We start from the raw sequence: 26,560 nt of genomic DNA, 5'->3' as shown, positions 1-26,560 counted from the left end.
GGCCAGGGTCTCTATAGATTCATCCCGTGGGGCTGTTACTGCTGCAGCTGGATGTTTCCTCTCATAAGGCTGGAGAATGGCTGGTCACTGTGGACTGACATCTGCATTTGAAACTTTTTACTATCAATTTTGGGACGATTTAGAAACAAAAAAAAATTTAAATTAGAGAATGTTGAAAATGATTTTACCTGAGTCATTCCATTGCTCTCCTGGTGGAAGATCCATGTCTGGGTCACCACGATAATCCATCCCAGCATAAGGAAAATCCTGAATCGCGAAAACTTGGTTCTCCAACCAATGAAAATACTCAAGAGGAAATCAAACAACCTCTAAACCCTCCTTAGGATGACGAGCCATAACTGCAACCCAACGCATTAGCTTGGGCTCTCGGGGAAGTCCATCTTCAATGGAAACATGCTGTGGGACCAACATTGGGACCCTCTCTAGACCAAAGCTCACAACTAAGAAACCATATCCAAAATTTTTCAGTTGTCCATTGTTTGCTCTAGTCAGGTGGCCTTTTACATTAGCCAACACAGCTTTGCACCAGTTGAAGACAGTGCCTCGATAACAGTCTATTGCCATTCACATTTGGGATCTGGTGGCCATATGCAGTGTTGTGCTTCTGTAGAGTCTGGTGATGGTAAATGCAATCAATTTTTGTTCAGGATGGGAGATGGTTTTGATATCAATCCCCTTGTCCTTGGTTTGGTCGTTACAAAACTCTTGCCAGAGGCTATCGACAGACTGGCCACCTGGCCTAGTTCCGAATAGAGTCAATTGTTCACCTCTCCTGGGAAAACTAGTCAAAAAGTAAATATCCTCTGGCTCCGTTTAGAGCTGGTGGCCACCAATAATGAAACACTGGTCCTCTATATTCCATCTGTCCACCAGCCACTGCAGAAAGTCTACTTGGGCCCTCATGCCAGGTATGGCCCAAAATAAATCACCCGCATGCCTTCAATGCATCTATTGAAGGTTGATGATTAATTGCGGCAAAATCCACATCTTCGTGCTCCCGTTCCTGCCATCTAAGCATGGTATATATCCTACATTGAAAGAAAAGGTGGATTAGAACATTTTAAATCAAAGTTTTTGGGTGGAAATTGAAGAATTTGAAATTGTAAAACCTATGTCGTGGGGACCGCACTCTCTAGTTAGAGACAGTGCATAGGTCTACACTCTGCCCAAATAGAAGGTACGGGCCCCTGGCTCTTTCCTATGTAGGAAAAAGTCAGGGTCCGCAGGTTTCGCATGCTACGCTTGCAGACCCCCGTGAGCGGACTTTTAAACAAAATTCTTCTTAAAAATCAAAATAGAAGATTAAAGACAAAATTCAAATGGTTGAAATGCAAGATTAAAGTGATGTGGATTACCTGGAGGTGACGATTTTTGATTCCAACGGACGGATTTTCCGCAATCTTCACGGGAATTTTCTTACCCATAAGCTCTCTTTTCTCCTCTGAAGTCAAACGGTAAAAATGAATTTACAAAAGCCCTTTTTATAAGTTTTTTTGAATAAATGAATTTTTAATTTGTTTATTTTTCACTTTAAAAAGGTAACTTTTTGATGCATTTTTATTTATTTTAAACAGGTATGAGTAATGTTTGAGTTTTTGTGCAGAATATCGGATTTTTCAAGAAAAATTGATCATTTTCAACAAAAAAAATTAGAGTCATCTTTAAGCTCTTTTCTGATTCCTAAAATATGAAAAGATTTCCAAGTTTTTCTTTTTAAGCTCGTTTAAATGGAATTAAAAGGACAGTCCACTTACAGCTCTTTTCTGACCATATAAAAGTGAAAAGATTGCCGGATTTTTGTCGTTTCAAATTCGATATTGGTTATAAAACAACGTGTCATTGATTTCTTTTTTACTTTTTCGGATCAGAGACACTAATTATGAAAAATACTCCTTGATCGTAATGGTTAATCAGTTCTCTCAAGTATTATTTTATACTTTTTTTGGGCTTGGGAGACACAAATTTACGAAAAAGGACAACCATGGAGTTTTCTTAAGTTTTTCTTCTGACTCCCTAAAATTGAAAAATGCCAAGTTTCTGCTATACTGGAGTCGTTAAAATTTAGCAGTAGAGGACCTGTTCAATTACAAACAGGAACGAACCACTCCTTCTTAGGGTTCGAATTTAAACTAAGTTGGACTCATCCAAAGGATGAGCTTATAATCAAGCAAATGTTATCCTCCTCAAGCTTGTTAAAAAATAAAGAGGTACTTGCCAGAAATGGTGGGGGGAAGAGAGGAAAATGAACCTGTTCATTATACTTTGTGTCTCAAAAAAACTTTTAACCACTCTTGAAAACGACACTTTTTGTTCACCTGGGGTGGGAAATCCTTTGCCTAACAGTTAATCAAACCATATTGAAAGTCTTCAGCCGGTTTTTGGGTATTAGCTTTGGGTCAATTGTCACCAAACCATCTACTGTGTCGTTATGTGTTCAAGAGGTGAGTGCAATAAACCATTCATTTTCATAATATTTGTCATCCATCTTGACCATCCCTGAGTCAGTCCTTGCAAACATATTTCTTCAAACTTGATCTATGATTTCGTATTGTGGGCTTGCCTATGACGGATCGCTTTCTATCGACTTCAGCTCATTATCTAGAAAGATGATCTAGAAATCATCAGTATCTTGGAACCTGCATGCCTCAATGGCAGGTTTCTCTCCTTCGACGACAGGTTGCAGCATTGACCTTCGATCAAAGGATTCTGTGACATGTTCGACATGAACTCATCTATTCACATTTCATGGATTGTACTGAGTACTTTGAGAGCCATTGACATTACTGGTGGTTTCTCTCACACTTGTTAACAGTTTACATCATTAACTGGTAATCAAGTGGTTTCTACCATGTTCGACTTCGACACATTCATTCACATGGATAGAATCGTACTATTTCAAGAAGTAGAAATCAAGACCCTGGATCTAGTTTCCACCATCCAGACTACAAGGAATTTTGTTATTCATTATACAGTGGACTATTCATAAACAGATGGCTACGCCCATACTGTGTCTACATATGTCTATACTTGTGATGTATTACAAGATCATTCCTATATCAGAGCAGTTTAGTTAGTTTTCTAGTTAGTTTTGATTTGAGTATGGGAATGCCTACCTCACGATGATATGATCTTATATATATATTTTGTATTGAATGTTTTTACAGGTTCCAACCAGGCTCTCCACAAGATGATCCTCAAAATCATAAAGTACTTCACTCTTGTTAGATGACAAATACTATCTATTACAGACTTCGTACTTTAGGGGGCAATCTGTTACACAAAATATTGTCACCATGACTTTCTGCAGTCAGTGTGACTCTATCACCACTCATACTATCCTCCTATGCAAGTCTTAAACCTCAGCTCTTCATGTCAAGCCTTCAAAATGAGAGAAAGTCCTTGAAAACTTCTAAAACTCTGGTTCCACACTTTCTCTTAGCATTGCCTACGGTCCCGCACCCCTTGGTCATGTCCCCTGCGGACCTACCCGCTCTACCTCTAAATGAAAGGGTGCGGACCCTTGTAAAGGTCAAAAAGGCGCAAGTTTATTATTAAAAACTCACTTTGTGTTAATTCTGGACGCTTCTAGAAGGAATATTGAGGTGGCAAGTTTTCTCCTAGGTGGTTCATGCATCCCATAACTAAAGGAGCTAACCCCTTGATGTGAGGAGCTTATCCCTTTGAAGGTGGACTTGGTAACTTCCTTCCTCTGCACTATACAATTAGGCATTGGGCTGGTTGCTAGGGAGGTTGAAAGCTAAATATTTTTGAGGGTAAATGCTGTTGGAATTTAGAATTCCTAATTGAGCTTGAGAGGAGAGATTACATACCTTTTGATCTCATTGGGAAGAGTCTGAAGCTTGTCAAAGTAGAGGAGATTCTTGCTGGATCCTGGGAGGAACTTGTACAACATCAACGCACCAAGGTTGTAAATTTCTTCTTTGTTTAAAGTTAATACAATCAAGTTCATTTTTCTCAATAAGCTATCTTCTATGGTTTATTTCATGAATTCCTTGATCATCATGATAAATATGATTTATTATATTGGCTATGCAGGTGTTATTTGATGTGTGCTTGTTTGTGTTTGCAGGTTCTTAAAAGGAAGCTCCTTTGGACGGTCAAAGCATGGCTACCACAAACTAGCGTTGGACTTGAGGTAGGGTCTAAAACATCTCTTGGCTTTTATTTATAAATCGCAATATTTAGAGAAAGATAGAATTTTCTTTTCTTGCTTGTCACTAGATATCTGTAGATACTAGGGAGATCGGTCTTGTCCGCAAGAACGATTTATCTGGCCGACATCTGGTCACCTCCTTCTATTTATTCTTTCTCCCTTGGGCTCCACATGGGTCCCATCAAATATTTTAATCCCCACTTAGTAAAATCCAGTTGCCTCCAAGGGGTGCATATTTTGGGTGGGTGATTGGCCTCCACAATCCACTAAAAGGCACATCAACTCCCTTTCTCCTAACTTCTTCCATCAAAATTGCATTAAGCCAAAAATAACAAAATTTTCAAAAATGGTTTGTCCTCACCTTTGGAAAACAATTAGGAAGGGACATTACATCTTGGTCAAGAGACATGTCAAAAAGAAAAAAAAAAATAACATATTTTCTCCTCACACAATTGTAGAAGTTGAATGGAAAAAAATATGGACAACAACCTAGAACAACAAAAACTTCAAAAAAAACACCTTCACAAAAAACAAATGAAATTAGTAAATTAAATCACCCAACAGTTTACAATACTCAACTACTACAAGTAAAATCACTGCTCCATGTAGCAAGAAATCGCTACAATTAACAAAACAAGCTAGAAATAAACACATATACATTTGGAATCCTGATTATTTTAACATTAACACAACCATAATTTACATAAAGTGTAGGCCTCCCTACCATGGCAGTAGGTAGGATGCATGACTTCTCTAAGATTTACACACACTCCAAAAATATTATGCAATAGTCTCTCAGAACACAGCCCCAAATCCTCAGTCAACTCCCATACATAATCCCCAACCCTATGAGTTGGAGAAGAATATTTTAGTGTTTTCTTAAAAAGATCTTTGAACAGTGTTTCCCTCCATGGAAAATACACCTTACATGGCATTTAAATTTCTTTACATGTCGATGTCATTCAAATTTATTTGTCATTCACAATTACATTTAGAATTTACATTACATTTTCCCTTTAATCTTATAATTAACCCAATTTCATACTTGGTCTCCAATAGGTCCCTAACACAAACCTTAGCTTATGGAAATCCACACTCACTTGTGATGCCATTGCACAATACCAAACCACTTCTCACTGTTGAACTACAGGTTGTTCCTTAATATTCTGGTTTACATCATGTTACCACTTGTCACACTCCTTCCTCTATCAATGGGCATCCTAGCCACCTAGTCACAAGACCCCATGCCCTCCCTTCTTCTATAGGTGTTTCAACCTCTTCTGCTCATAATATCCCACTCATTCTTCTCTTCTCTACAATATCTGTTGCATTCTACAATTAGCTCCTATCTTCTCTCCTTTATTCCATTGTCTTGTCCATCGAATCTACTTGGATTCTCTACTCCCTATCCCTTTTGAGTGTTGATGGATACATTTTTTTTTGTTGGGTTAAGTTTTTTGACTATCTATCTCTACATTTTTTTATTTGTGCAAACACTAAAATATAGTGTTCCCAATGGTTTGTGCGGGACCTGTTAGCAGCACCAGGTGGGAGTGTTAATGAAGATCACCATATTATTTTTCCAAAGCTTAATATTTTTGATGCATAGGTTATACTAACGCTGAGAAAAAGAAGAGAATAATAACAAAATGAAAAAAAAATCAAGCATTCCACTACAAACAAATTTTAAAATTTCTGGGTTCTTCCTCAGCCATGTTCCCCAGGCACAATTCACATATAAATAAAAAAAACCAACTTCCTAGTCCTATGTGCCTCCCTAGATACTCCTCCAAGTAATTCGTGATGTTCAAATCACATCACATGGCTGAAATTAACATATGCAGTGGCGGAATCCCTATTTTTCAACAAATCCAACTCAATCCCGTACATATTTTTTCCTTCTTGACACTTCTCCACTTACAAGACAATCCTCCCTATCCACAGTAAATGTATTTGTGAAATATAAAAAGAGATATGTGGTCCATTGCACCTTTTAGTCAACTGGAACTCCACCAAATCCTTCCTTTATGGTGCAAAAATAAGATCAAAAGCAATGATCGAGACAAGAAGATAGAAGATCGCTCTATTTGTAGGTTATGGTATTCTCTCTTTTGCGAGGACTCTTTATGCATGGGCACCATTCTTTGCGAAGAGATGCATCACACTAGTAATCACCCTTGTCATAGTCCTTTTTTAACACACAATGGAAGGGCATTATTGTCTATGTACCTGTGTGGTAATACTATGGTTTTGTGTTGTTATATCTAGTGCACACTATCTCCTCCATAGTGTAGTCCCTCCTCCCCTTATTGTCACATTTTCTCCAATGTCAAACTAGAAAATGGGAATGACCCTGTCTATGACCATGGACCTCTATATGTCAAAATACCATTCCTAGATCCTGTTACTTTGTGTGAAGAGACCATGAATCGGTCAATAATTATTTTCTCCATCTTTGACAAAAGAATCTAAGTTCCTTGTCCATCCTCTTTGTTCCCATGTTCAAATCCATGGTGCTCCCATGGCTTGAAAACACCACTCTTGTTTCCACCATCTGTAACTTGCAATCCTACATTCCTTTATAAGGAAAAGAAGACACAATAGAAGTATAGGAGTATATGGTTATGATATTGGGACCTTCCCAATCAAGCCATTTCAAAAATACAAATTTTTTGCATGCTCATGAAGAAGAAAATGGAACCATTATCGTATAAAAGGTTACTACATAGTGTTAAAAGGAGATCAGAGAATAAAAAAAAAGAGGAACTTCATCACTCTTCGAAGCGTGACTATTGAGACTTATAATTTTTATATATTTCCATTTGAATTCTAAGCTTTAATACCAGTTTCTTGTCATTTTTCATCAAAATTATGATTCATTGTTTAGTATAGTTCAAGCTTCAGGATGGATTAATTTTTTTCTCATAATCTCGCCTTAAATGAAATCTATTTTATTTTTAAAACAAGTTACTAATTCGTTGGTTGAAGACTTTATCATAAATAGGGGTTATGAGGGCATGTTGAAGATGGATGGAAGCTAACGGTATTCAAGACTATACGTGGAAAATTCAAGCAATACTACCTATAAACTAAGTATTTGGTTATAGACAACATTCTTAGTTTCTTCGCTTGAAGGTCTCTAAATTATGTCAATTAAGAAAGAATTATTAGAGAATCTTCAATTCTCATATCATTCCTTATTCTAGGATTTTTTTTTTGGTAATCACTCTTTTTGTATTATAAAGTAGAGAAGTTTTCCCCTACATGGGTAACGGAAAATTTGTAATTTTGGAGACAGAACAACTCTTGAAATTTGGTTATAATTACTCTTCAAACAAGTTAATGCAAATAATTATTGATTGTGTCACAATTTTCATTAGTTACTCTGTTTATCTGAGTTTTCCTTTAAAGACAATCTTCTCGTAGTGCTTAGGACTACTTCCTCGATGAGGCTTTGTATTTTATTTGTATTACTAGTTTAATTGTGTTTTTCTTTCTTTCTACAACGTAATTTGTATTTCCGTGATTATATTAGTAACTAGTTTCTTTTCCAAAAGTAAAACAGGATTGCTTGCATTAATCCTTATTGTTTTTTCCTATTATATGTTATAGTTTCATATTGTTTTTTCTTTAGTTACAATTGTTGTTTCACTAGTAGAAAATGATTAAATTAGCGACTAGGTGACTAAAAACATTAGTCATCGCAATTATTTCAAGTGAATTAATGCTAATTTTGAGAAATTTTAAGTGACCAAACTAAAAATGACTAACTTAAATGATTAATTTAGTCTAGGGATAAAATATACGACTAGGTAATAAGTGACCAAACTAAAAGCGACTAACTTAAATTACTAATTTAGTCCATGACTAAAATATATGACTAGATAACAAGTGATAAAATTAATAATGATTAACGTAAATGACTACTATAGTTCACGAATAAAAATATGACCAAATAACAAGTACAACAAGTATATGAATTACTCATTTATGCTAGTAATTTTTAATTATGTCACGTCGGAAATGGAAAATTGCAATTTTGATATTGAAGTGTTACATTTCACTACAAGGGTCTTTGAATCCATATGCATTGTAAAAATTTAGAGACAAAGGGGTCTCTGAATCCATCTATAGTGTTAAAATTCATAATACCCTTTTTGTCTCTAAATTTTAACACTCGAGACGGATTCAAAGACCCCCTTCTTTGAATCCATCTCCAATGTTAAATTTAGAGACAAAGGGGTCTCTAAGTCTACCTACAACGTGAAAATTTAGAGAACCCTTTAGGAGGGTCTCTAAATTAGTTTGCAATGTTAAAATTTAGGTGGATGGATTCAACGACACCCTTAAAGGGGTCCATGAATCCATCTATAATGCTAAAATTATAGCAATTTTGTACAACATAGAGTATAAGTTTATAATATATAAATGGTCATAGATGAATGACTTTCTCAATGCAGTTGAATCCCAAAAAATGAAATCTAATATATAATAGTTTTAAACTCTCTTTGGAAGGAGGGATAAGAAAGATAGTTGTTTATGTTTCCACCTTCTTGAAGTCTATCTAAAATAATGGGATTTTAAGAAAACAACACATCTATATATATATATATATGTGTGTATGTGTGTGTGTGTGTGTGTGTGTGTGTGTGTGTGTGTGTGTGTGTATGTATGTACGTATGTATGTATGTATGTATGTACATATGTATGTATGTATGTATGTATATATATATATATATATATATATATGTATGTATGTATATATGTATAATATTTATATATATATGATTAAAAAAATCTCATCCCCAGTTATTATAAGTTGTGTTCAAAAGTAACATATTAATTTAATCATGGAGCTATCCATAGGAAATTAATTTTTTTAATATTGAATTTATCGTTTGCATCAATGACGAGCATGTATAGTCAAATCAAATATTGACATTTCTATTTATTTGAGTAAAGTTTTTTCTTTTTATTTGCACCAATGCCTTCATAATAAATTTAGTAAAGGTTCCTAGATGTGGGTGATAACTACAATAGTTAATTTGATTAAAGGGAGCGGCGGCGGATGGGGCAGCCACATGGCCCACTGCAACTTTTCCAATGGCACCCTAAATGGCATTCATGGCACGTCGTGGGAGCCATTTAATGCCTGCACTAGTCGAGGCAGGGCCATTACCCACATAAACATGGAGCCAGAGAACTTTCCCATTATTCTACCCCTGATTCACTGTGTCTACCCTCTGCAAGCGGGAGAGCCGAATGAACACACCAGCACTGGCTGCAGATGTTGGCTTTTGAGCTGCATTGATTTGGGTAATGGCTTCCACCATTTCCACACCAACCTCTGCAATTCAGCTCACAACCTCCAACCCTATGTAATTTCCTTGCATAGCTCTTCTATCAATTCCTCCCCTATTCCTGCCAACATTCTCCTTGTTCCCATATCCACCATGGTCCGCCATCATTTGCGCAGTCGACGTGGAGGCATGTGAGGCGGAAGTTCTTGTTCCCTTGCTCTGCCTAGCCCCAATTTTGCTTCCCCTGCCTCGAAAATCCCCACCAGCACAGTTTTGTAGGCCAGTACCTAGATACAAGAAGTGGCAAAGGTAGCACTGGCCTCTATAGCTCAAACCGTGAAGCTGCAACTATTCGCACTACAACCTTTCCCTTGCCTCTGCATCCTGCTCCTCACACCACGCAATTTCAGTTTCGCAACTCTTTGAACCACCCATTTATAGTAGCTACTGTCTCAATTAACATCATAGAAGAGACCAAACAACATGTCCCCCTGGATAATTCTACGAAGGAGGCGAACAAAGCTGGCTCGAGCAGTAGGAATAGAGGCAACAATAATGAGCAGGAAGCTGATGAAGGTCGGAACAGAAGGCATGGCAAAGCAATTGCTGGCAATCAACATGTTGATACGGGCATACACAATTACATGCAGGCCTCGGATAGCCATCTGGGTGACACGTCAGGCCCGCATGTTGAGGCTTCCAGCATGGAGGAAGGCCATCAGGTGCTGGGACGTGGTGAGTCAGACAACCTGGATGATTGGGTGTGTCCAATTGTGGAGGAGACAGCTCAGGAAGACTATGCACCATGTGTCATGCCTGCCAAGTGGATTTTCTGTCTTGTTCTTGGTTTAGTTTATGTCCAGTCTTATGTGTCCTCATGAAAAACTATTGGTCGGTTGGTCAGGATAAACTGTTGGTCTTGGTAATGATCTGTTTAAATTTTCCACCCCTTTGTAGGTCTTCTTTTTTGTTATATTTTGGACATATTTTTGGACTGGTTTCCCCTCTGTTGGGGCAGTCACAGAAAATTTCATGGATGTGCACTGATTGAGGCCAGGTTTCTTTGTGGCCAAGACTCACTATAACTACCCTTTTTTTGTATCATATTAATAGATTAACCTTACTTGAAAAAAAGAAAAAAAGTAAAGGTAATATTTAGATAGTCAAATATTTATATTTATATTTATTTGGCCATAAATTTTAATTTTAAGCTTAATTGATTTATGTTAAAAGTGTGAATTCATTTAAATCTAGGGTTAAATCTTTATATTTACATCAAATAAATAGATAAACATAACATTGCCTTATGTTAAAAGTGCGTTTTCATTTATTTATAGGATTAAATATTCATATTCACATTTAGTAAAAAAAAGAAACCTAACATATATATTTATATACCTATTTAGGTTCACTTCCATATTTAGGTAAAACCTATAAACCCTACCCCAAATGCACACTAATGAACACATTTAATTCTTTTCTACAAAATAAAGGCATATACTAGAAATTGCTTCAAGGTGACTAGTATGTATACACACTTTGCTTTATTAGGAGTCTTGAGAATATGTGTTATTCAAGATCAAAAGGGTGGATGTGAACTCACATTTTGTTTTAAAAGAGTTATTATGAGGGAAAAAGTCTACAATGGGGAAGGGATATAGTTAGGCCAACATGTGCACCTTAAAACAAGTGTGAGCAAAGATGCTAGAATTATGACAAGTTCATCTCTCTTTACACATTGCAATAGAGTGATGCACCACTCCATTTCAAGCTAACTGGAGTGGTGAACCTTCAATTTTTTTCTCATCCTATTAACTGAGGTAAGATAAGGCAGGGTTTCTCTTGTGACAATATGGTGTCAAGTAAGGCTACAACACAATTCAACATATGAAGTATATTCCATGTAAAAATACTTCTTAAAATTAAATAAGAATCACGTTATACATCAATTCCACTTCCTTTCTCAACATTTAAGAAAAATTATTTAAAAATATCTAAACTTCTTTTCATTTCACACCCCATTGATTACCAAGTTTGCATACCACAGGCACAAAAAGGAGTAATTATGAAGGAATCAATGGGAAGATGCCTCTTTAGGATGGTGCTATCCTTTAGATGTTCCCTAATGGGTTTTGGGAAGACACCACCTAACATTTTATGCTTTTCACATAACTCATCTTTCTCATATTCTTTTTTTAATCATCAATGGAGGTTTAGGTTGTTTAGTGGCCATTTTCGTATTACACTTGAGAAGAGATACTCTTATCAAAATCCTGTTGTGTTGGAATTCTATCATCCACATTGAATTTTGTATGCATCCATTAAAGAATACAATAGTGGTCGAGAACCTCATCCACGTTGAATTTCATATCCATCTACTAAAAAAAGTCTAAAATCTCAGGGGACAATAGTGGTCACTAAAATCAAAGAGCATATATGAAGAAAAATAGATATCTTGTAGTTCTGATTCCAAATATAGGTAGGTCTTCCAATAGGTCTTGATTTGAACCAAATGTTGTTTCCATCACAAAATTTTTATTGTAGTAAATTTTCTTTGTTTTATCTATAATGGTTTGTGCACTAGAGACAATGGGTATTTCCTCCCCCTAATAACCTCTAGGAATTTTTCCTACACATCCAAATCAGTGGCCTACACATCAGTTCTACGAGGCAAGAGGAGCTTCAACAATAAGAACTTATACCTTCTTCCCTTATGCAAAGGATTGATGATCGAGGGTCAAGACTACAGGGGTCAGACTCTTTCCTACAATGAAAGGAGGATGTGTGGCTTTAGGAGTGATGTTTGTGAGGCACTGTAGGAGAGAGTGGCTCAACGTAGGAATTCAAGCGATTGATTGGTTAATCATGTGATGTTTTACCTCTATTTCAATTGTTATTGTTTTTTCTTTTATATTTTTCTAGCATTACCAGATTGGATTGGTTTTATGTGATGGCTTCTGATTGCATATCTTCACAGTATTGGTCTTCAAAATTTGCTTGTTTAGTGTTATATTTTTTTTTTAATAAGATAAATTACACTAGGATTACATAATCTTGATATTTGTACTTGTGAATATGAGTTCCCATCAAAAGACCAAATCATGGGTTTTGAAAACTTTTTTCTCTGCCAATGCAAAAAACTGAATTGGCGAAGAAAACATTGCCTTGATCATGAATTTCAGGGCTATTCTTCCCCTCTTTCTAACCTTACCTTGATGCCCCTTACTGGAATAACCTTTATTAATCATCAAGGCTTGATTTATATTTACTAGAAAGCCCATTTTTTGCAAAATAACTCTCTACCTAATAACATGGAGACTTACTTTTCATTGCTGCATGCATGGATCTAAAAGAAGCAAAACTGAAACAAAAAGTTTGCAACATTTACAGACCTATCATGACTAGTTCCCCTTGGTGCTAAATAGCACTGTTCTTGATATATTTTTTTCGGCCTGATTGAGTGTGATCTCTTGAAATAGTAAGATAGTAGACCAGGAGAATGAAATCTCTATGAAGGGCACATTGTTCCTCATGGATTTCCTTACAATCTTGCATTATCTTTTCCTTCTTATTTTTAGATTATACAGGCATGATTCCAATGCCCCAGAAATACATGTAGGTCGTTATAGAAAATAATCAAAGGTTATGGAAGTCTCTAGTAACTTATCTATATCTACACTTTTTTCCTCACCAAACCAAAACTAGAATGACAAACCTGCAAAAATATATGGTTGTAGTTGAGAAGTATGGTTGGTTTTCCAGGTGTAGGACCGTCTGCATGGGAGGACTCAATTTTGACTGCTACTGGGTTTTCTAGGGCTCCTAGGTGCTATTTTCTTTCTCCTCCATGATCAGCCTAGAACTTTCTCAGGAATTGGAATTGAAACCCTGGTCTTAGTAGTAATGCTTCCAAGTACTCCATTATTTTGTTGAGTCTTTTAGGCACATGTTTTCTTGTTCCAATTCCTTAATTATTTTGTTCGGATTTAAATTTAGTACAATACACAAAAAAATAGAATGAAAAAAATCTAATACAAAAGAAATATGACACTATACACCTAACCATTACAAAATACCCTTGGATGTTCTGTGTTGCACGTGTCCTACACGGATGTGGTCATTGAGTGTTTCTCCATGGTTCAAGAGGACTAAGAAATATTCTTAAATTGCATCATGGTGGACATAGATCATTGCAATATGGATCTTCAATGCAGAATTCCAAGTAAGCATGTGTCATAAGCTCATGTTGAATATTTCCCTGCCCTTTATACACATTTTCCTGTCGTTGGTGCCGATTGATAAAGAGCACCAATGGAAAACAATGCTTTGTGGCTAATTCTATCATATGGAAGGAATTTGACAACAGATCACTTGGTTTTTCCCAAGATACTCACGATATAAGGTTGGGTTTAGCTCCAGAGGGGTTGAAACATTTCTCAGATCACAGCAATGGTGAACATGGATAGTGCTTTTAAATTTTTATTAAATTATAACTTGCCTCCATGATTAGCAACCAACCCATTTTTTCTTGATGTTGTCATTGATTATGCCAGGGAAAAAAGTTTGACTTCAGATAGAATTGATGTTATTTAAGAAGATAAATTAAACAAAGTAATTTGCAAAATGCAGATGTTGAATGAAAAGTATGGAAGTCTAAATGTGTGGAACAAATCAAATGTCAAGTTCTTAGGAGTTAGGACCATAAAGTTTCAAAGATCAGTTTGTTGATCTAGCACAAACGACAATGTAGAAGTTGAATCAATCAGCTTTTGTTATAGTGAAATTAGTTTTGATCACTAGAAAAGTGGTGCCTACTAAAAGTTGAGCAAGTTAGTTATAGGGATCTACTATAGCACACCCGATGAAGAATATTTTGGTATCTAACTAGCATGTGGATCCAAGAGTGCAGATTGAGATGGAAGATGAATGAGTGAAAAACAAGTGGTCAACCTGAGTTATGATTTATAGATATGTATGTGCAAGATGTTTATGTTTGACATTGAGTTACTCTAAAGAAATATAAACATAGTTTAAAGGGATTGTCTAATTTGTAAAGGGACATATAATACTGTTCTTGTTTAGGGGCTTGTGAAACATATATAATTTAGAGGCCTTTCCTCTATGTGCAATTTTGAGTTGGTCTATGAGTTCTAAAATTTATTTTGGGGCTTTTGAGCCATAAACATAGCCAAATCTAGTTGTATCATTGTTGTAATTGTATTTTTTTGCAATTTCATTAGTTAATCCAAGCTACTTTTAATGCAAACCTTGTGTGTCATGAAGTACTATATGTCCATGTTCATGTTGAAACTGAGATTACGTGTTGCATAGTTTCATTTTTTAGTTACTTGTCATGAAAATATGTAGTGTAGTTAAAAGAATAAGCGACTTTGGTGGAACTGTTGAGTAAAATCCTATTCAAGTGATTGGTTTGCGGACCATATTTGGAATGGTATAAGAGCTAGAGTTAGAAGTTATTATGCATTTTTCTAAACCTTCTATCCTGAAGTTTTGCAATTTGTGTGTATTAGTGTACTCAGAGATTCACGAAAACCCAAACATCAAAAGTTAGAATTTGTCACTTTAATAGAGACAGTGATTATGGCTTTAGGAGATTTGAATTCAGAGCTCAAGTAGTGGCTTTGGAATTTTTTTGAAGAGTTATGATAAATGTTGTTCTAACATTTTTTAGAAGAGTTACTAAAACCCATAAACTTGGGAGTGAGATGGGGCTGTAGATTCCAGTGGTAGCACCCTTGTTTAGCATTCCCATTCTAAAATTAATATGGATAGTAATAATTATGGTATTTGAGAGTACAAGATGTGGAATCCAGTCATAAAATATAAACTGTTGATGTTTATTAAAGGCTAGTAGCAGCCTCCAACTGATAAAGTTGAACTATAGAGCATGGAGCAAGAAGTGAAGACATATTGTATATTTTGGGATTGTTTATGATCTATAGCATATCATACCATTCTGTAGAACAGAAGTACAAATACAACAAATATGATCTAGATGATGTTGTAGAATCTCTACAAGACCTCAAATCATTTCGGAATTCCAATTAATTTGCTTGCATAATCAGTTAAATGTGTTGAATATATTGATGGTGAAAGTGCCATTGAGTAGATGACATGAACTCAAAATGTAAGAGATTGGTTAAATTCATATGGGGACAAGGTTGAAGAGAAAGACTGTTTCACTAACTATCAATGTGTTAGCCAACCTTCAACCCTTTTTCCCGAGTTTGAATGTGACAAATAAGACTTTTGGGCTCTCCATTATCAAGGAGGCATGTTGTTAGCAGAACAACAATGAAGTATGGGATTGAAGAAGAAGTCAAGTGAGCAAACTTGTAGTGCAAAAATAAAATTCAAGGTGCATAATGGATGTAGGAAACTCAATAAAGTGGATATCAACCATAAAAAAGCCAAAAACTGGGACCAATGTTATGTGTTATTATTGCAGAAAACTGTCACATTTAGTGTGAACTTGTTAGAATAAAAATGTAGAATAATCCTAAGGAAAAGACAATAAGAATTTTGGATAGTATGTAAAAAAGGATCAAGAGAAGAAACGAGATTTTAAGATAGGTGCATTGGTTACCTCATTTGTGGCCAAGAATTCCTTTAATGATGCTTGGTATATTGATATGAGTGTAACTATCCATATCACTAGAGAGAAGGAATGGCTAAAAAATATGAGGGTGTAGTCTTTGGGTGAGTTTGTAATATTTGGTTGTAACCATGTATCCAAAATCTAGGTTTAGGGAAATGAATCAAGAGTAGCAAGGTGCTCTAAAACTTAGTATTGGAAGATGTTGTCATGTAATATTACATTAAATGAAAACAAATAATTATAAATAATTACACTTGTATATAATGTGTGTGATAACATTTATTAAAGTTTGTTTAAGGCTAGTAGCAGCCTCGAACTGATAAAGTTGAACTAGAAATCATGGAGCAAAAAATGAAGACACACTGTACATTTTGGGATTGTCTATGATCTATAAAATGTCATACCATTATGCAGAATAGAAGTACAAATCCAACAAATGTGATATGGATGTTGTTGTAGAATTTGTACAAGACCTCAAATCATTTCCAAATTCCAATTAATTTTCTTGCATAATCAGTTGCCTGTGTTGAAAATATTAATGGTGAAAGTGTCATTGAGTAGACAACATGAACCCAAAATGTAAGAGATTGGTTAATTTCATATGGCGATAAGGTTGAAGAGAAAGACTATTTCACGAACTATCTATGTGTTAGCCAATCTTTAGTCCTTTTTCACGAGTTTGAATGTGACAAATAAGACTTTTGGACTCTCCATTATCAAGGAGGCATGTTGTTAGTAGAACAACAACGAAGTATGGGATTGAAGAATAATGGAAGTGAGCAAGCTTGCAGTGAAAAAATAAAAGTCAAGGTTCAAAATGGATGTAGCCTATAGGAAACTCAACAAAGTGGATATCAACCACAAAAAAGCCAAAAAATGGGATTAATCTCATGCATTATTATTACAAAAAATTGTCACACTTAGTGCGAACTTGTGACAATAGAAAAGTAGAAGAATCCTAAGGCAAAGACAATAAGAATTTTAAATAGTATGAAAAAAAGAAGGATCAAGAGAATTAACCAGATTTTAAGATAGGTGCATTGGTTACCTCATTTGTGGCCAAGAAGGCCTTTAATGATGCTTGGTATACTGATATGAGTGTAACTAGCCACATCACTAGAGAGAAGGAATTGCTAAAAAATATGAGAGTGTAGTCTTTGGGCGAGTTTGTAATATTTAGAGGTAACCATGTATCCAAAGTCTAGGTTGAGGGAAATGAATTGAGACTAGTGATGTGCTCTACAACTTAGTATCAAAATATGTTGTCATGCAATATTACATTAAATGAAAACAAATAATTATAAATATTTACACTTGTACATAATGTACATGATAGCATTTAAAACAATTAAAGTTTTAAACTAACCTAGTTCCATCTTAAACCTGGATCTATCAAGCACTAAGAGGGATCAAATTTTTGAATACATGACATGGAATTAAATGATAATTGATAAAAATAATAATTCATGTATTAGAAATTTTGATCCCTCTTGGTGCTTGATAGTTTCAGGTTTAATATGGATCTAGTGTGAGATCCTCCTCTTCCTCCATGAATTTCCTTAGTTGAAGTTTCCTTTTCATTTCCCTCTACCTCATCTTCATTACACTTATCTAGAACCTTCAATTGATTTACAATTGAAGTCGAGGCATTGCTTTCAGTTTTTTGAAGTGAGGGTTGCCTTCTCATTTGCTTGTTCCTTCTTTCCATGCTTCACTCTTCTTGAGTGGATTGCATTGGGTTTGGCTAGCTTTAAGGGGAAGGTTTCCCCTTTTTGAAATTCTTAGGAAATAACCATATTCATGGAATAATTGCATTTAAATGATATTTTCTCATAGTATAGCTTTTGTAGATGACACCAACTCTCCAGGTTTAATTGGACAGCCTTAGTTAGGCCTTTTTCTAGATTCATCTTGATGCAGTGTAGACACATACATATTGAGCACATTTAGAGTTGGTCTATCAAGAAACCTATGAGATTTTTTTTTTCGAATCCATTGAAGATTTAGGTTATCCTAGAATATGAGTGATAGATGAAGAAGACACACAGAAATTGGGATTGTTGTAGCAATAAGTTATGGGAAATGCCCCGTTTGGGCATGTCTTAAACTCTAGGACTCGAAACACTAAAATGGGTATGAAATGCCTTGGAAACAATGTTGGTTGTATCATATGATATTTCCAAATCTATAAATTTTGGACTATATAGTTGATGTGTAAAAATCTAGGGAAATTTTTTTCCCTAGGGTTTCCTGTAGCAACACTTTTTTTTCTTTCCTAGTACAACAATAATAGTAACTGGATGCTCCTTTTTATCCCTTCTTTCAAAATCAGGAATAAACTCATCATCAAACTCAACATCCTCTGTAGATTGTTTTTCCAATCCATGCTTGGCCCTACCAATATTTTTCTTGATGGTGTTACCATCTTTCACACAAGCATCAATTTCACCAATAGTCACAACATCTGCCTCTCCAACAATGACCTTTGAGCTATTTTCAAACTTTTTCCTTAAATAAAAAGTAGCATCATAGTTGGAAGAAAACTTAGATAAGAAGAAATTTGATTGTGACCAAATGCTCTTTTTTTGGTGCTTAATCTTCATTGATTGATCTAGAATCTCTTGAAGTAGCTATCTACACATTTTGTTCCACTTAAGTCTAGGTCTAAAAACATTATTTACTACAGAATGAGATATTTCTTTAGATATATCATTGTTAATCACTGTGTTAGTATTACTTGTATGGTTAGTAGCCTTGTTCTGTTTCAAATTTGTATCTTACACTAAAGCTTATTATGTATTTGCATCATCAGTAGATCCTTCCTCTTTGTAATTTCCTGTATAAAAAGAGAACTTCTTTCCCTTCTAGTGGACACTTATAATTTTCCTGGATTGGTTTTGAATTCCCAGTCCCTATTTACCTATTGTAGATTTATCCGATACAAGATTATAAATATTTTCTTGGTCCTCCTCACAACATGTATTTTTGAAAACTTGACCATTTCCCACATCACTATACTGACTTTTTCTCAATTCTATAGGATTCTTCACTCTAGACTCGGCTCTAAGAAGACTCCTCATCATCAACATATGCAACACATATCTGATCCCATCATCATCGTCATCATCACATGTAGCACAAGTCTGACTTTCATGAAAACATTCACTAGTTTGATCACATTAATTTATAACTGGAATAGGTTGCTTGCTCACATAAATAGGGACAGAATCACCTCTTGAGAGTTTCTTCCATCTCTTACCTTCAAAAAATACACATGAATTACTTTGAGTAGCACTAGAAATATTTGATTCAAGCTGAGTTGAATATGGAAGTAGCATAGGACGAAATGATAGTGAGTGGCAACATATTGGGGTAGAAAGCATGCATAGGACATTTGGAAGCACTATGGAGCTTCCAACTGATGTAGAATAGGTTTTGCTTCCAGTAGGGGTGGCTACTATGACTCCATCAACTTGCACTATGACTCCATCAACTTGCACTTTAGTTATAAGGTGGTTGTGTTCATAACATTCATTCTTACAAAGGTAATAATTGGAAAAATGATCATCCCCAACATTATTAAGGACATAAAACACGGTTCATGGTATATCTTTCCCACTGCAGAATATCCCATTAGCCAGTCAGATTTTGGGTGTTGCATAAACTCCATGTGTTGTAATATTCCATGAATAATGGGCTCCAAATTTCTTCGAAAGCATGAAAAATGATGTGCACTTAAAAATCCGAAAGAGCCAAGATTGGAGGAAACCACAGGGGAAATTGTTTCATGAAGTACCACATCATTCCCATCCGAGCATGCAACTAAATTTTATCTTTCATGGAGATAACATGCATACTAAATATGAATGGTTTGAATGAAGTCAAATCCAGGAAGGATGAAAAACATGTTTTGCACCTCAAGCTTCACTAAAACATTCATTTTCTTTTAAGTTCCCCGGTTGGTAATATTGACAAAACTCTTGGGCACTTTTCTTGCATTTTTGTTTGTGATAAGCTTCTTATACTGACAACTTCCTTTCGTTTCCAATCCCTTCTTCAAACTATCAACCTGTTTTTTAAGTTCACGAAGTTCTCTAGTCCTTCTATTCAAGCGATCAGTACTTGGTTAAAAAAGGGACACCCATTTAGCAATTTTAAGGGTGTTTATTGACTCCTCATATGAATTTGGTTTAGGACTTGTGTGCCCAAACATAAAAGCCTTTGCCTTACCCCTAATGAAACTTGAAGCAATTGAGTTAATTTTTTATTTCGATATGGCTCGTGGATTCATATGTGCCAATGTTGCAATAAAATCCCCTCGAGATGAAAGGGACTTATCTATGTATTGTGCCTCCTTTAAACTATCTCCTCTAACTTTAGGTTTATCCATCCTCTTACTTCCAACAAGATCTACCAATTTCGGGTAGCTATAAAGGTTACAAAGCTATGGGATTTTGCATCATGTAATCATCTATGAGAGTCAACATAGACATGGGTCTCCTAAAATGTCATTCATGTGTATCATTCTTACTTTCTTGCAAGACAATGTGTTATTTAATAAAAACTACACATCTATGTGTTTGTGTTTTTTATATACTATGCCCATACATATCCATTTTGGGGGTTCATGTTTCCAGGCATTCCCATTCCAACTTAGCCATAGGGAGATCTTCTTCTATGCTTAATTTCAACATCCAGTGATTCCAATGTAGCCCTTGGGAGCTTATGAAGTAGCGACTAATTTTGAAGATCAGGCCATGGGCTCTTCTTAAGCTAAAATAAGAAATCCATATCCTCTTTTGTAAAGAAAAAAAATCACTAAGAGCTTCATAAAAGGGATCCAGTAATCGATTATCTAGTTACAAGGGTCCTTGTAACTTGGCCATTGCCCCAACAACTTTCCAACTAAGATTTTATCTACAACTGAAAGGGATTTTCTTTGGAGAGTGGGGGTTTTAATCATTATTTCAAGGAGCTCTTCTAACTTCCTCATGAAATTTCCATGATTTGAGTGCACCTTCCTTCCTTTCTTAATAGATTCCACAAAAAGGAGTTTGAAATATGCTACCTCCTCCTCGAAATCCTAATCACTAGGAGTTTTCAGATCTTCCATGGAAAAGAGCTCATCTGAGCAGGGTTATCTAGTTATCGGTAAAGAGAAAAGTGGTTTCAAGAGAAGAATTCCTAACCGCAAAAAGAGCTATACTTAATCTTTGCATTCTTTTCCCCTATAACCCCCTTATTGTAATTATACATAATAGGTTGTTATTAGTTTATATCTTCATCTTTTGTTGTGAATGGATTTATTCACTATCTCTTTGTTGCTTTAGAAATTATCCATTGCCTCTTTGTGTGTGTTTCAAGGCCTTTCTTCACTGAGAGAAATGCATGAAAAAATTTGTATATATTTTAAAGAAATTTTTTATAAATTCATAAGTTTGGATAACATGTCTCATATTTCTAGTTACTTATATGCAATACGGGTGATAAACAACCACAACACATTATATCAATAATTTTGGATTTTGTTTTTTGGCTAATTTTGGTGTGAGTAACTATTTTCTTTAGGTTATGATTAACAAATATGACATTCTATATATTCTTGCTACTAATTTCCTCTGATCTCATATATATTTGGGGAAATGTTTATGTAGTGTGATAACATTGTATTTAAGAATGGTTTTCAAACCGTTCTCTGTGGACTTGAACCAACCACTTTTTTTTTCCATGTTGGTGATGGTTCTTTTTTATTTAAATTTTTTGTGGTTTAATTTTTGTTGCAAAACTCTTTAATTGTTTCAGTCAACATCAAGTCTTGTGATAACATATAGTAGTAAGAGGATTACTGATTTTTCAAAACTTTCGTCTTGTTCCAATCTATAGTAGGTTTGGAGATTCTATGTTTAGGAATTGTTGGGATGACATCAATTATGACAAACATAAATGACATTAAATAATGCAAGCTATTTTGGATGCAAGAGTTCCCTTTAAAATCACGCATCATTATTCATGCATGTTTCATTTTGTACATGGTTCTCCCAGCTAAAAGAAAGTTACATGAAGTAACATTAATAAATGAGATTATAGCAATTCTCAGAATCCAGAAGATAGTGGCCATGCTTCTTGGAGGGACTCATTTGCTATGTGAAGGTCTAGACTAGGATACGTGACCTTTTTACATGCATGTTTATGTTACAACTTTTCTAACATGCAGTAAACCTTAGGAGTCCTTGGTGCTACCACAAATCTGTCTAAATTGTCCAACAGCTAACTAGGATGGTCACTTTCCAGTTTCCACCTTTTGTGGCAAAAGTGATATGTTGTCAAATTTGTAGATTTCCTCAAAAGAGGAAATGAAAATTGAAAAATTTTGGGCTTTCCACTCCATAACTATTTAATGTTCATTTTCATGATTTCCTTAAGAAAATATTGTAAAAAGTTAGATGTAGGACCTGGATCTCCTGCATTTGTCATATTTCAATGGAGACGATAAAGGGAAGGCTATTCTGATTAATGATGGCTTAGAAGATTCAATGACTTAGTAATAGTATGTATTTTTTGAAGGAATGATAAGTACTGCCCCTTTAGTAATATAATATTAGGGCATTTCCAGTTTAGAAAAAACACATTTAATAATATTTGTAAAGGTCCTTCTACAGAGGGGGCTTGGTGTTAATGATAGGAAGCCAAAAGTTTTACCCATCACATGAAGATACCAATGAGGTCACTAATAGTTGGGGTTGAACATATGGCAACACATGCTGGCATCCCATCAAGATGGATTTTTCATGCGTGTTAATAGTTAGTTAGTTCACATGACCAGGATACGAGCCCAAAAGATAATTATGTGCTCTCCTTAAGGCCTACCATCTTTTAGTCCAAACAAATTGTGGTCAAGTGGCTAAGTCAAAGAATATTATTTCTCTCACCAAGGTTCAATGTTTCTAAAGATAAAAATAAATTTTTTATTAGAAAACAAAACTAGATATATGGGGTAACTCACATCATATACTGTAATTTCAACAGGAATGACATGTCTTGCTTTATCTGTAGTTTTGGCATTGGATTCCTTGCAGAAGGCCATGATGCTAATTCCTTTCAATCCTAATGTTGGACCAACAGGGGGAGATGAAGTTTCCTTACCAGATTCCAGAGCTGGCTTCACCATCCCAATCACTGTTGTTACAACAACAAATGGGCTTTCACTTGGTCACATGGTCATTCCATAAACCAACTGAAAAAAACAAAAACACCTATGAAATGAACTGGAACCCAAAAAGATAATTCAAAACACATAATCGAAGGGAATTGTACGCAAGACTATTAGAAGGAAAGGCCCTTTAATGAGCATTATTGTGTTGACCTTTCTTGGGCTTCCCTCTTGGTTTGGGAGGAGATAGAGCTAAGAGCTTTTGGTATATTACCGGGCTCTAGAATCCCTATTTGGAAATAATATTCCATGGACTTTTGGTAGCTAGAACGTTGCTAAAGAACTACATGTCTTTGAAATCCCAACCTCCAATTTATTTTGGTTTAGACAAAGACTAGCATTTGACAAGTGGAATACGCTCTTTCTTCCTCTTACCTATCCACATACACTTTAAAAAATTTCATTCTAATTATTTCAATACCCCTTAGGGATGTAGGCCATAATATGCCAATAGATTGGACTTTCTTCCAACACTGTAAAAGTTGACTCAATCAACTTTGGTTATAGTCAAATCAAGTTTGATCAATAGAAAAGTGGTTCCTACTAAAAGTTGAGCAAGTTAGTTATAGGGGTATACTATAATGCACCCGATGAAGAATATTTTGACATCTAACTAGCATGTGGATCAACGTGAGTTACAATTTATAGATATGTATGTGCAAGATGTTTATGTTTGACACTGAGTTACTATGAAACAATAGAAGCATCATTTAGAGGGATTGTCGGACTTGTAAAGGGCCATATAATAACTCTCTTTCTTAGGGGCCTATGAAACATATATAATTTAGAGGCCTTTCCTTTGTGCACAGTTTTGAGTTGGCCTGTGAGTTCTAAAATTTGTTTTGGGGATTTTGAGCCATAAACATAGCCCAATCCGGTTGCATCATTGTTGTAATTGTATTTTTTTGTAGTTTCATTAGTCAATTCAAGATAATTTTAATGCAAACCTTATGTGTCATGAAGTACTATACGTCCATGTTCACTCTAAAACTGAGATTGTATGTTACATAGTTTTATTTTTTAGTTACTGTGATGAAATTATGTAGTGCATTTAATAGAATAAACAACTTTGGTGGAACTATTCAGTGAAATCCTATTCAAGTGATTGGTTTGAAAACCATATCTACAATGGTATAATAGCTAGCGTTAGAAGTGGTTATGCATTTTTCTAAACCTGCTACCCTGAAGTTTTGCAATTTGTGTGTATTAGTGTACTCAGAGAGTCACGAAAACATAAACATCAAAAGTCATCATTTCTCACTTTATTAGAGCTAGTGATTATGGCTTTAGGAGATTGAAGTCAGAGCTCAAGTTGTGGTTTTGGAAGTTTTTTGAAGACTTCTAATGACTATGGTTATGGGATTTTTTAGAAGAGTTGCTAAAACCATAAAATTGGGAGTGAGGCAGGGTCACAGATTCTGGTGGTAACACCCTTGTTTACCATTCCCCTTCTAAAACTAATATGTATAACAATAATTATGGTATTTGAGAGTACAAGATCTAGAATGCAGTCATAAAATAGAAATTTTTGAAGTTTTTTAAAGGCTAGTAGTAGCCTCCAACAGATAAAGTTGAACTAGAGAGCATGGAGCAAGAAAGGAAGACACATTGGATATTTTGGGATTGTCTATGATCTATAGCATACCATACCATTGTACAGAATAGAAGTACAAATACAACAAATATGATCTGGATGATGTTGTAGAATCTATACAACACCTCAAATCATTTCCAAATTCCAATTAATTTTCTTGCATAATTGGTTGTATGTGTTGAAGATATTGGAGGTGAAAGTGTCATTGAGCAGATGACATGAACCCAAAATATAAGAGACTGGTTAATTGAATATGGGGACAAGGTTGAAGATAAAGGTTGTTTCACTAACTATCTGTGTGTTATCCAATCTTCAGCCCTTTTCCACCAGTTTGAATGTGACAAATAAGTCTTTTGGAGTCTCCATTACCAAGGAGCCATGTTGTTAGTAGAACAAAAATCAATTAGGGGATTGAAGAAGAATGAAAATGAGAAAGATTGTAGTGCAAATATAAAATTCAAGGTGAAAAATGGAAGTAGCCTATAGGAAACTCAACAACGTAGATGTCAACCACAAAACAGCCAAAAACTTGGACCAATTTTATGTGTTATTATTGCATAAAATTGTCATAGTTAGTGTGAACTTGTTGCAATAGAAATGTAGAAGAATCCTAAGGCAAAGAAAATAATAATTTTGGGTAGTCTAAAAAAACAAAGATCAAGATAAGGCACTGAATTTTAATATAGGTGCATTGGTTACATCATTTGTGGCCAAGAATGCCTTTAATGATGCTTGGTATATTGATATGAGTGTAACTAACCATATGACTAGAGAGAAGGAATGGCTAAACAATATGATAGTGCAGTCTTTGGGAAAGTTTGTAATATTTGGTTGTAATTGTTGTAACATGCTTTATCTTTGATAAGCTAGTTTTTATTTATAAAATAGGGTATGAAAAAATAAAGAATAAAAATGGAAATATGGAAATATAGAAAATAAAAAAAATAGATGAAGTATAACGTCATCAAAAGAAAATTAAAATTTTTATAAGTGTGCTTGTTTAAATGCCACTTCATAGAAATAAATTGCATTGTAATAAATCAAGGTTTTGTGTGCAGCTTGTTTACATGCTACAACTGTTTATTTTGATTTGAATCACATAGTTTAATCCTGATAAAGTCATTTAAATTTATGTTTTACATTAGAGAATAATTTCACCAAACTGTTTAATCTTGGTCGAACAATAGAATATATCATAGAATAGGATAAATTAATGGCCTAATATGCTCAAGTTTGGCCAAAGCTGTATTAGAATAGGATTACAAGTGAATTAGGCAAATAATGGCCGCTAGTCTAAATGTGCCAAAGTTAGATTAAGTTTTAATTAGCATTTAATTTAAAGAAGATGGGAATAGGCTCATCAAACTTGACTTGAAGATCTTTCTAGGTTTTATTTATCGAGAGAAATTGAGTACAACAAGTTGTTGTTGTGATGTATTGTGCTTCCACTGTGGATAGTGAGATGGAAGACTATTTTTTACTTAACCATGAGATAAGGAAACCAACTAGGTGGAGCACTACTCCATTGGTATTCTTACCATCATCAACACTTCCTGCCCAACCTCCATCTGTATAATGTTGGATGACCAAATCATTTCCTTTGGGATACCAGAGGCCATATTTCGCTATTCCCTTAAGATAT

Source organism: Pinus tabuliformis, chromosome 5_1, assembly GCF_031772625.1.
Source record: "Pinus tabuliformis cultivar Carrire ecotype Pingquan chromosome 5_1, CPIR1, whole genome shotgun sequence".
NCBI classification, from domain to species: Eukaryota; Viridiplantae; Streptophyta; class Pinopsida; order Pinales; family Pinaceae; genus Pinus; species Pinus tabuliformis.
Note: the sequence above shows the minus strand (reverse complement) of the source record.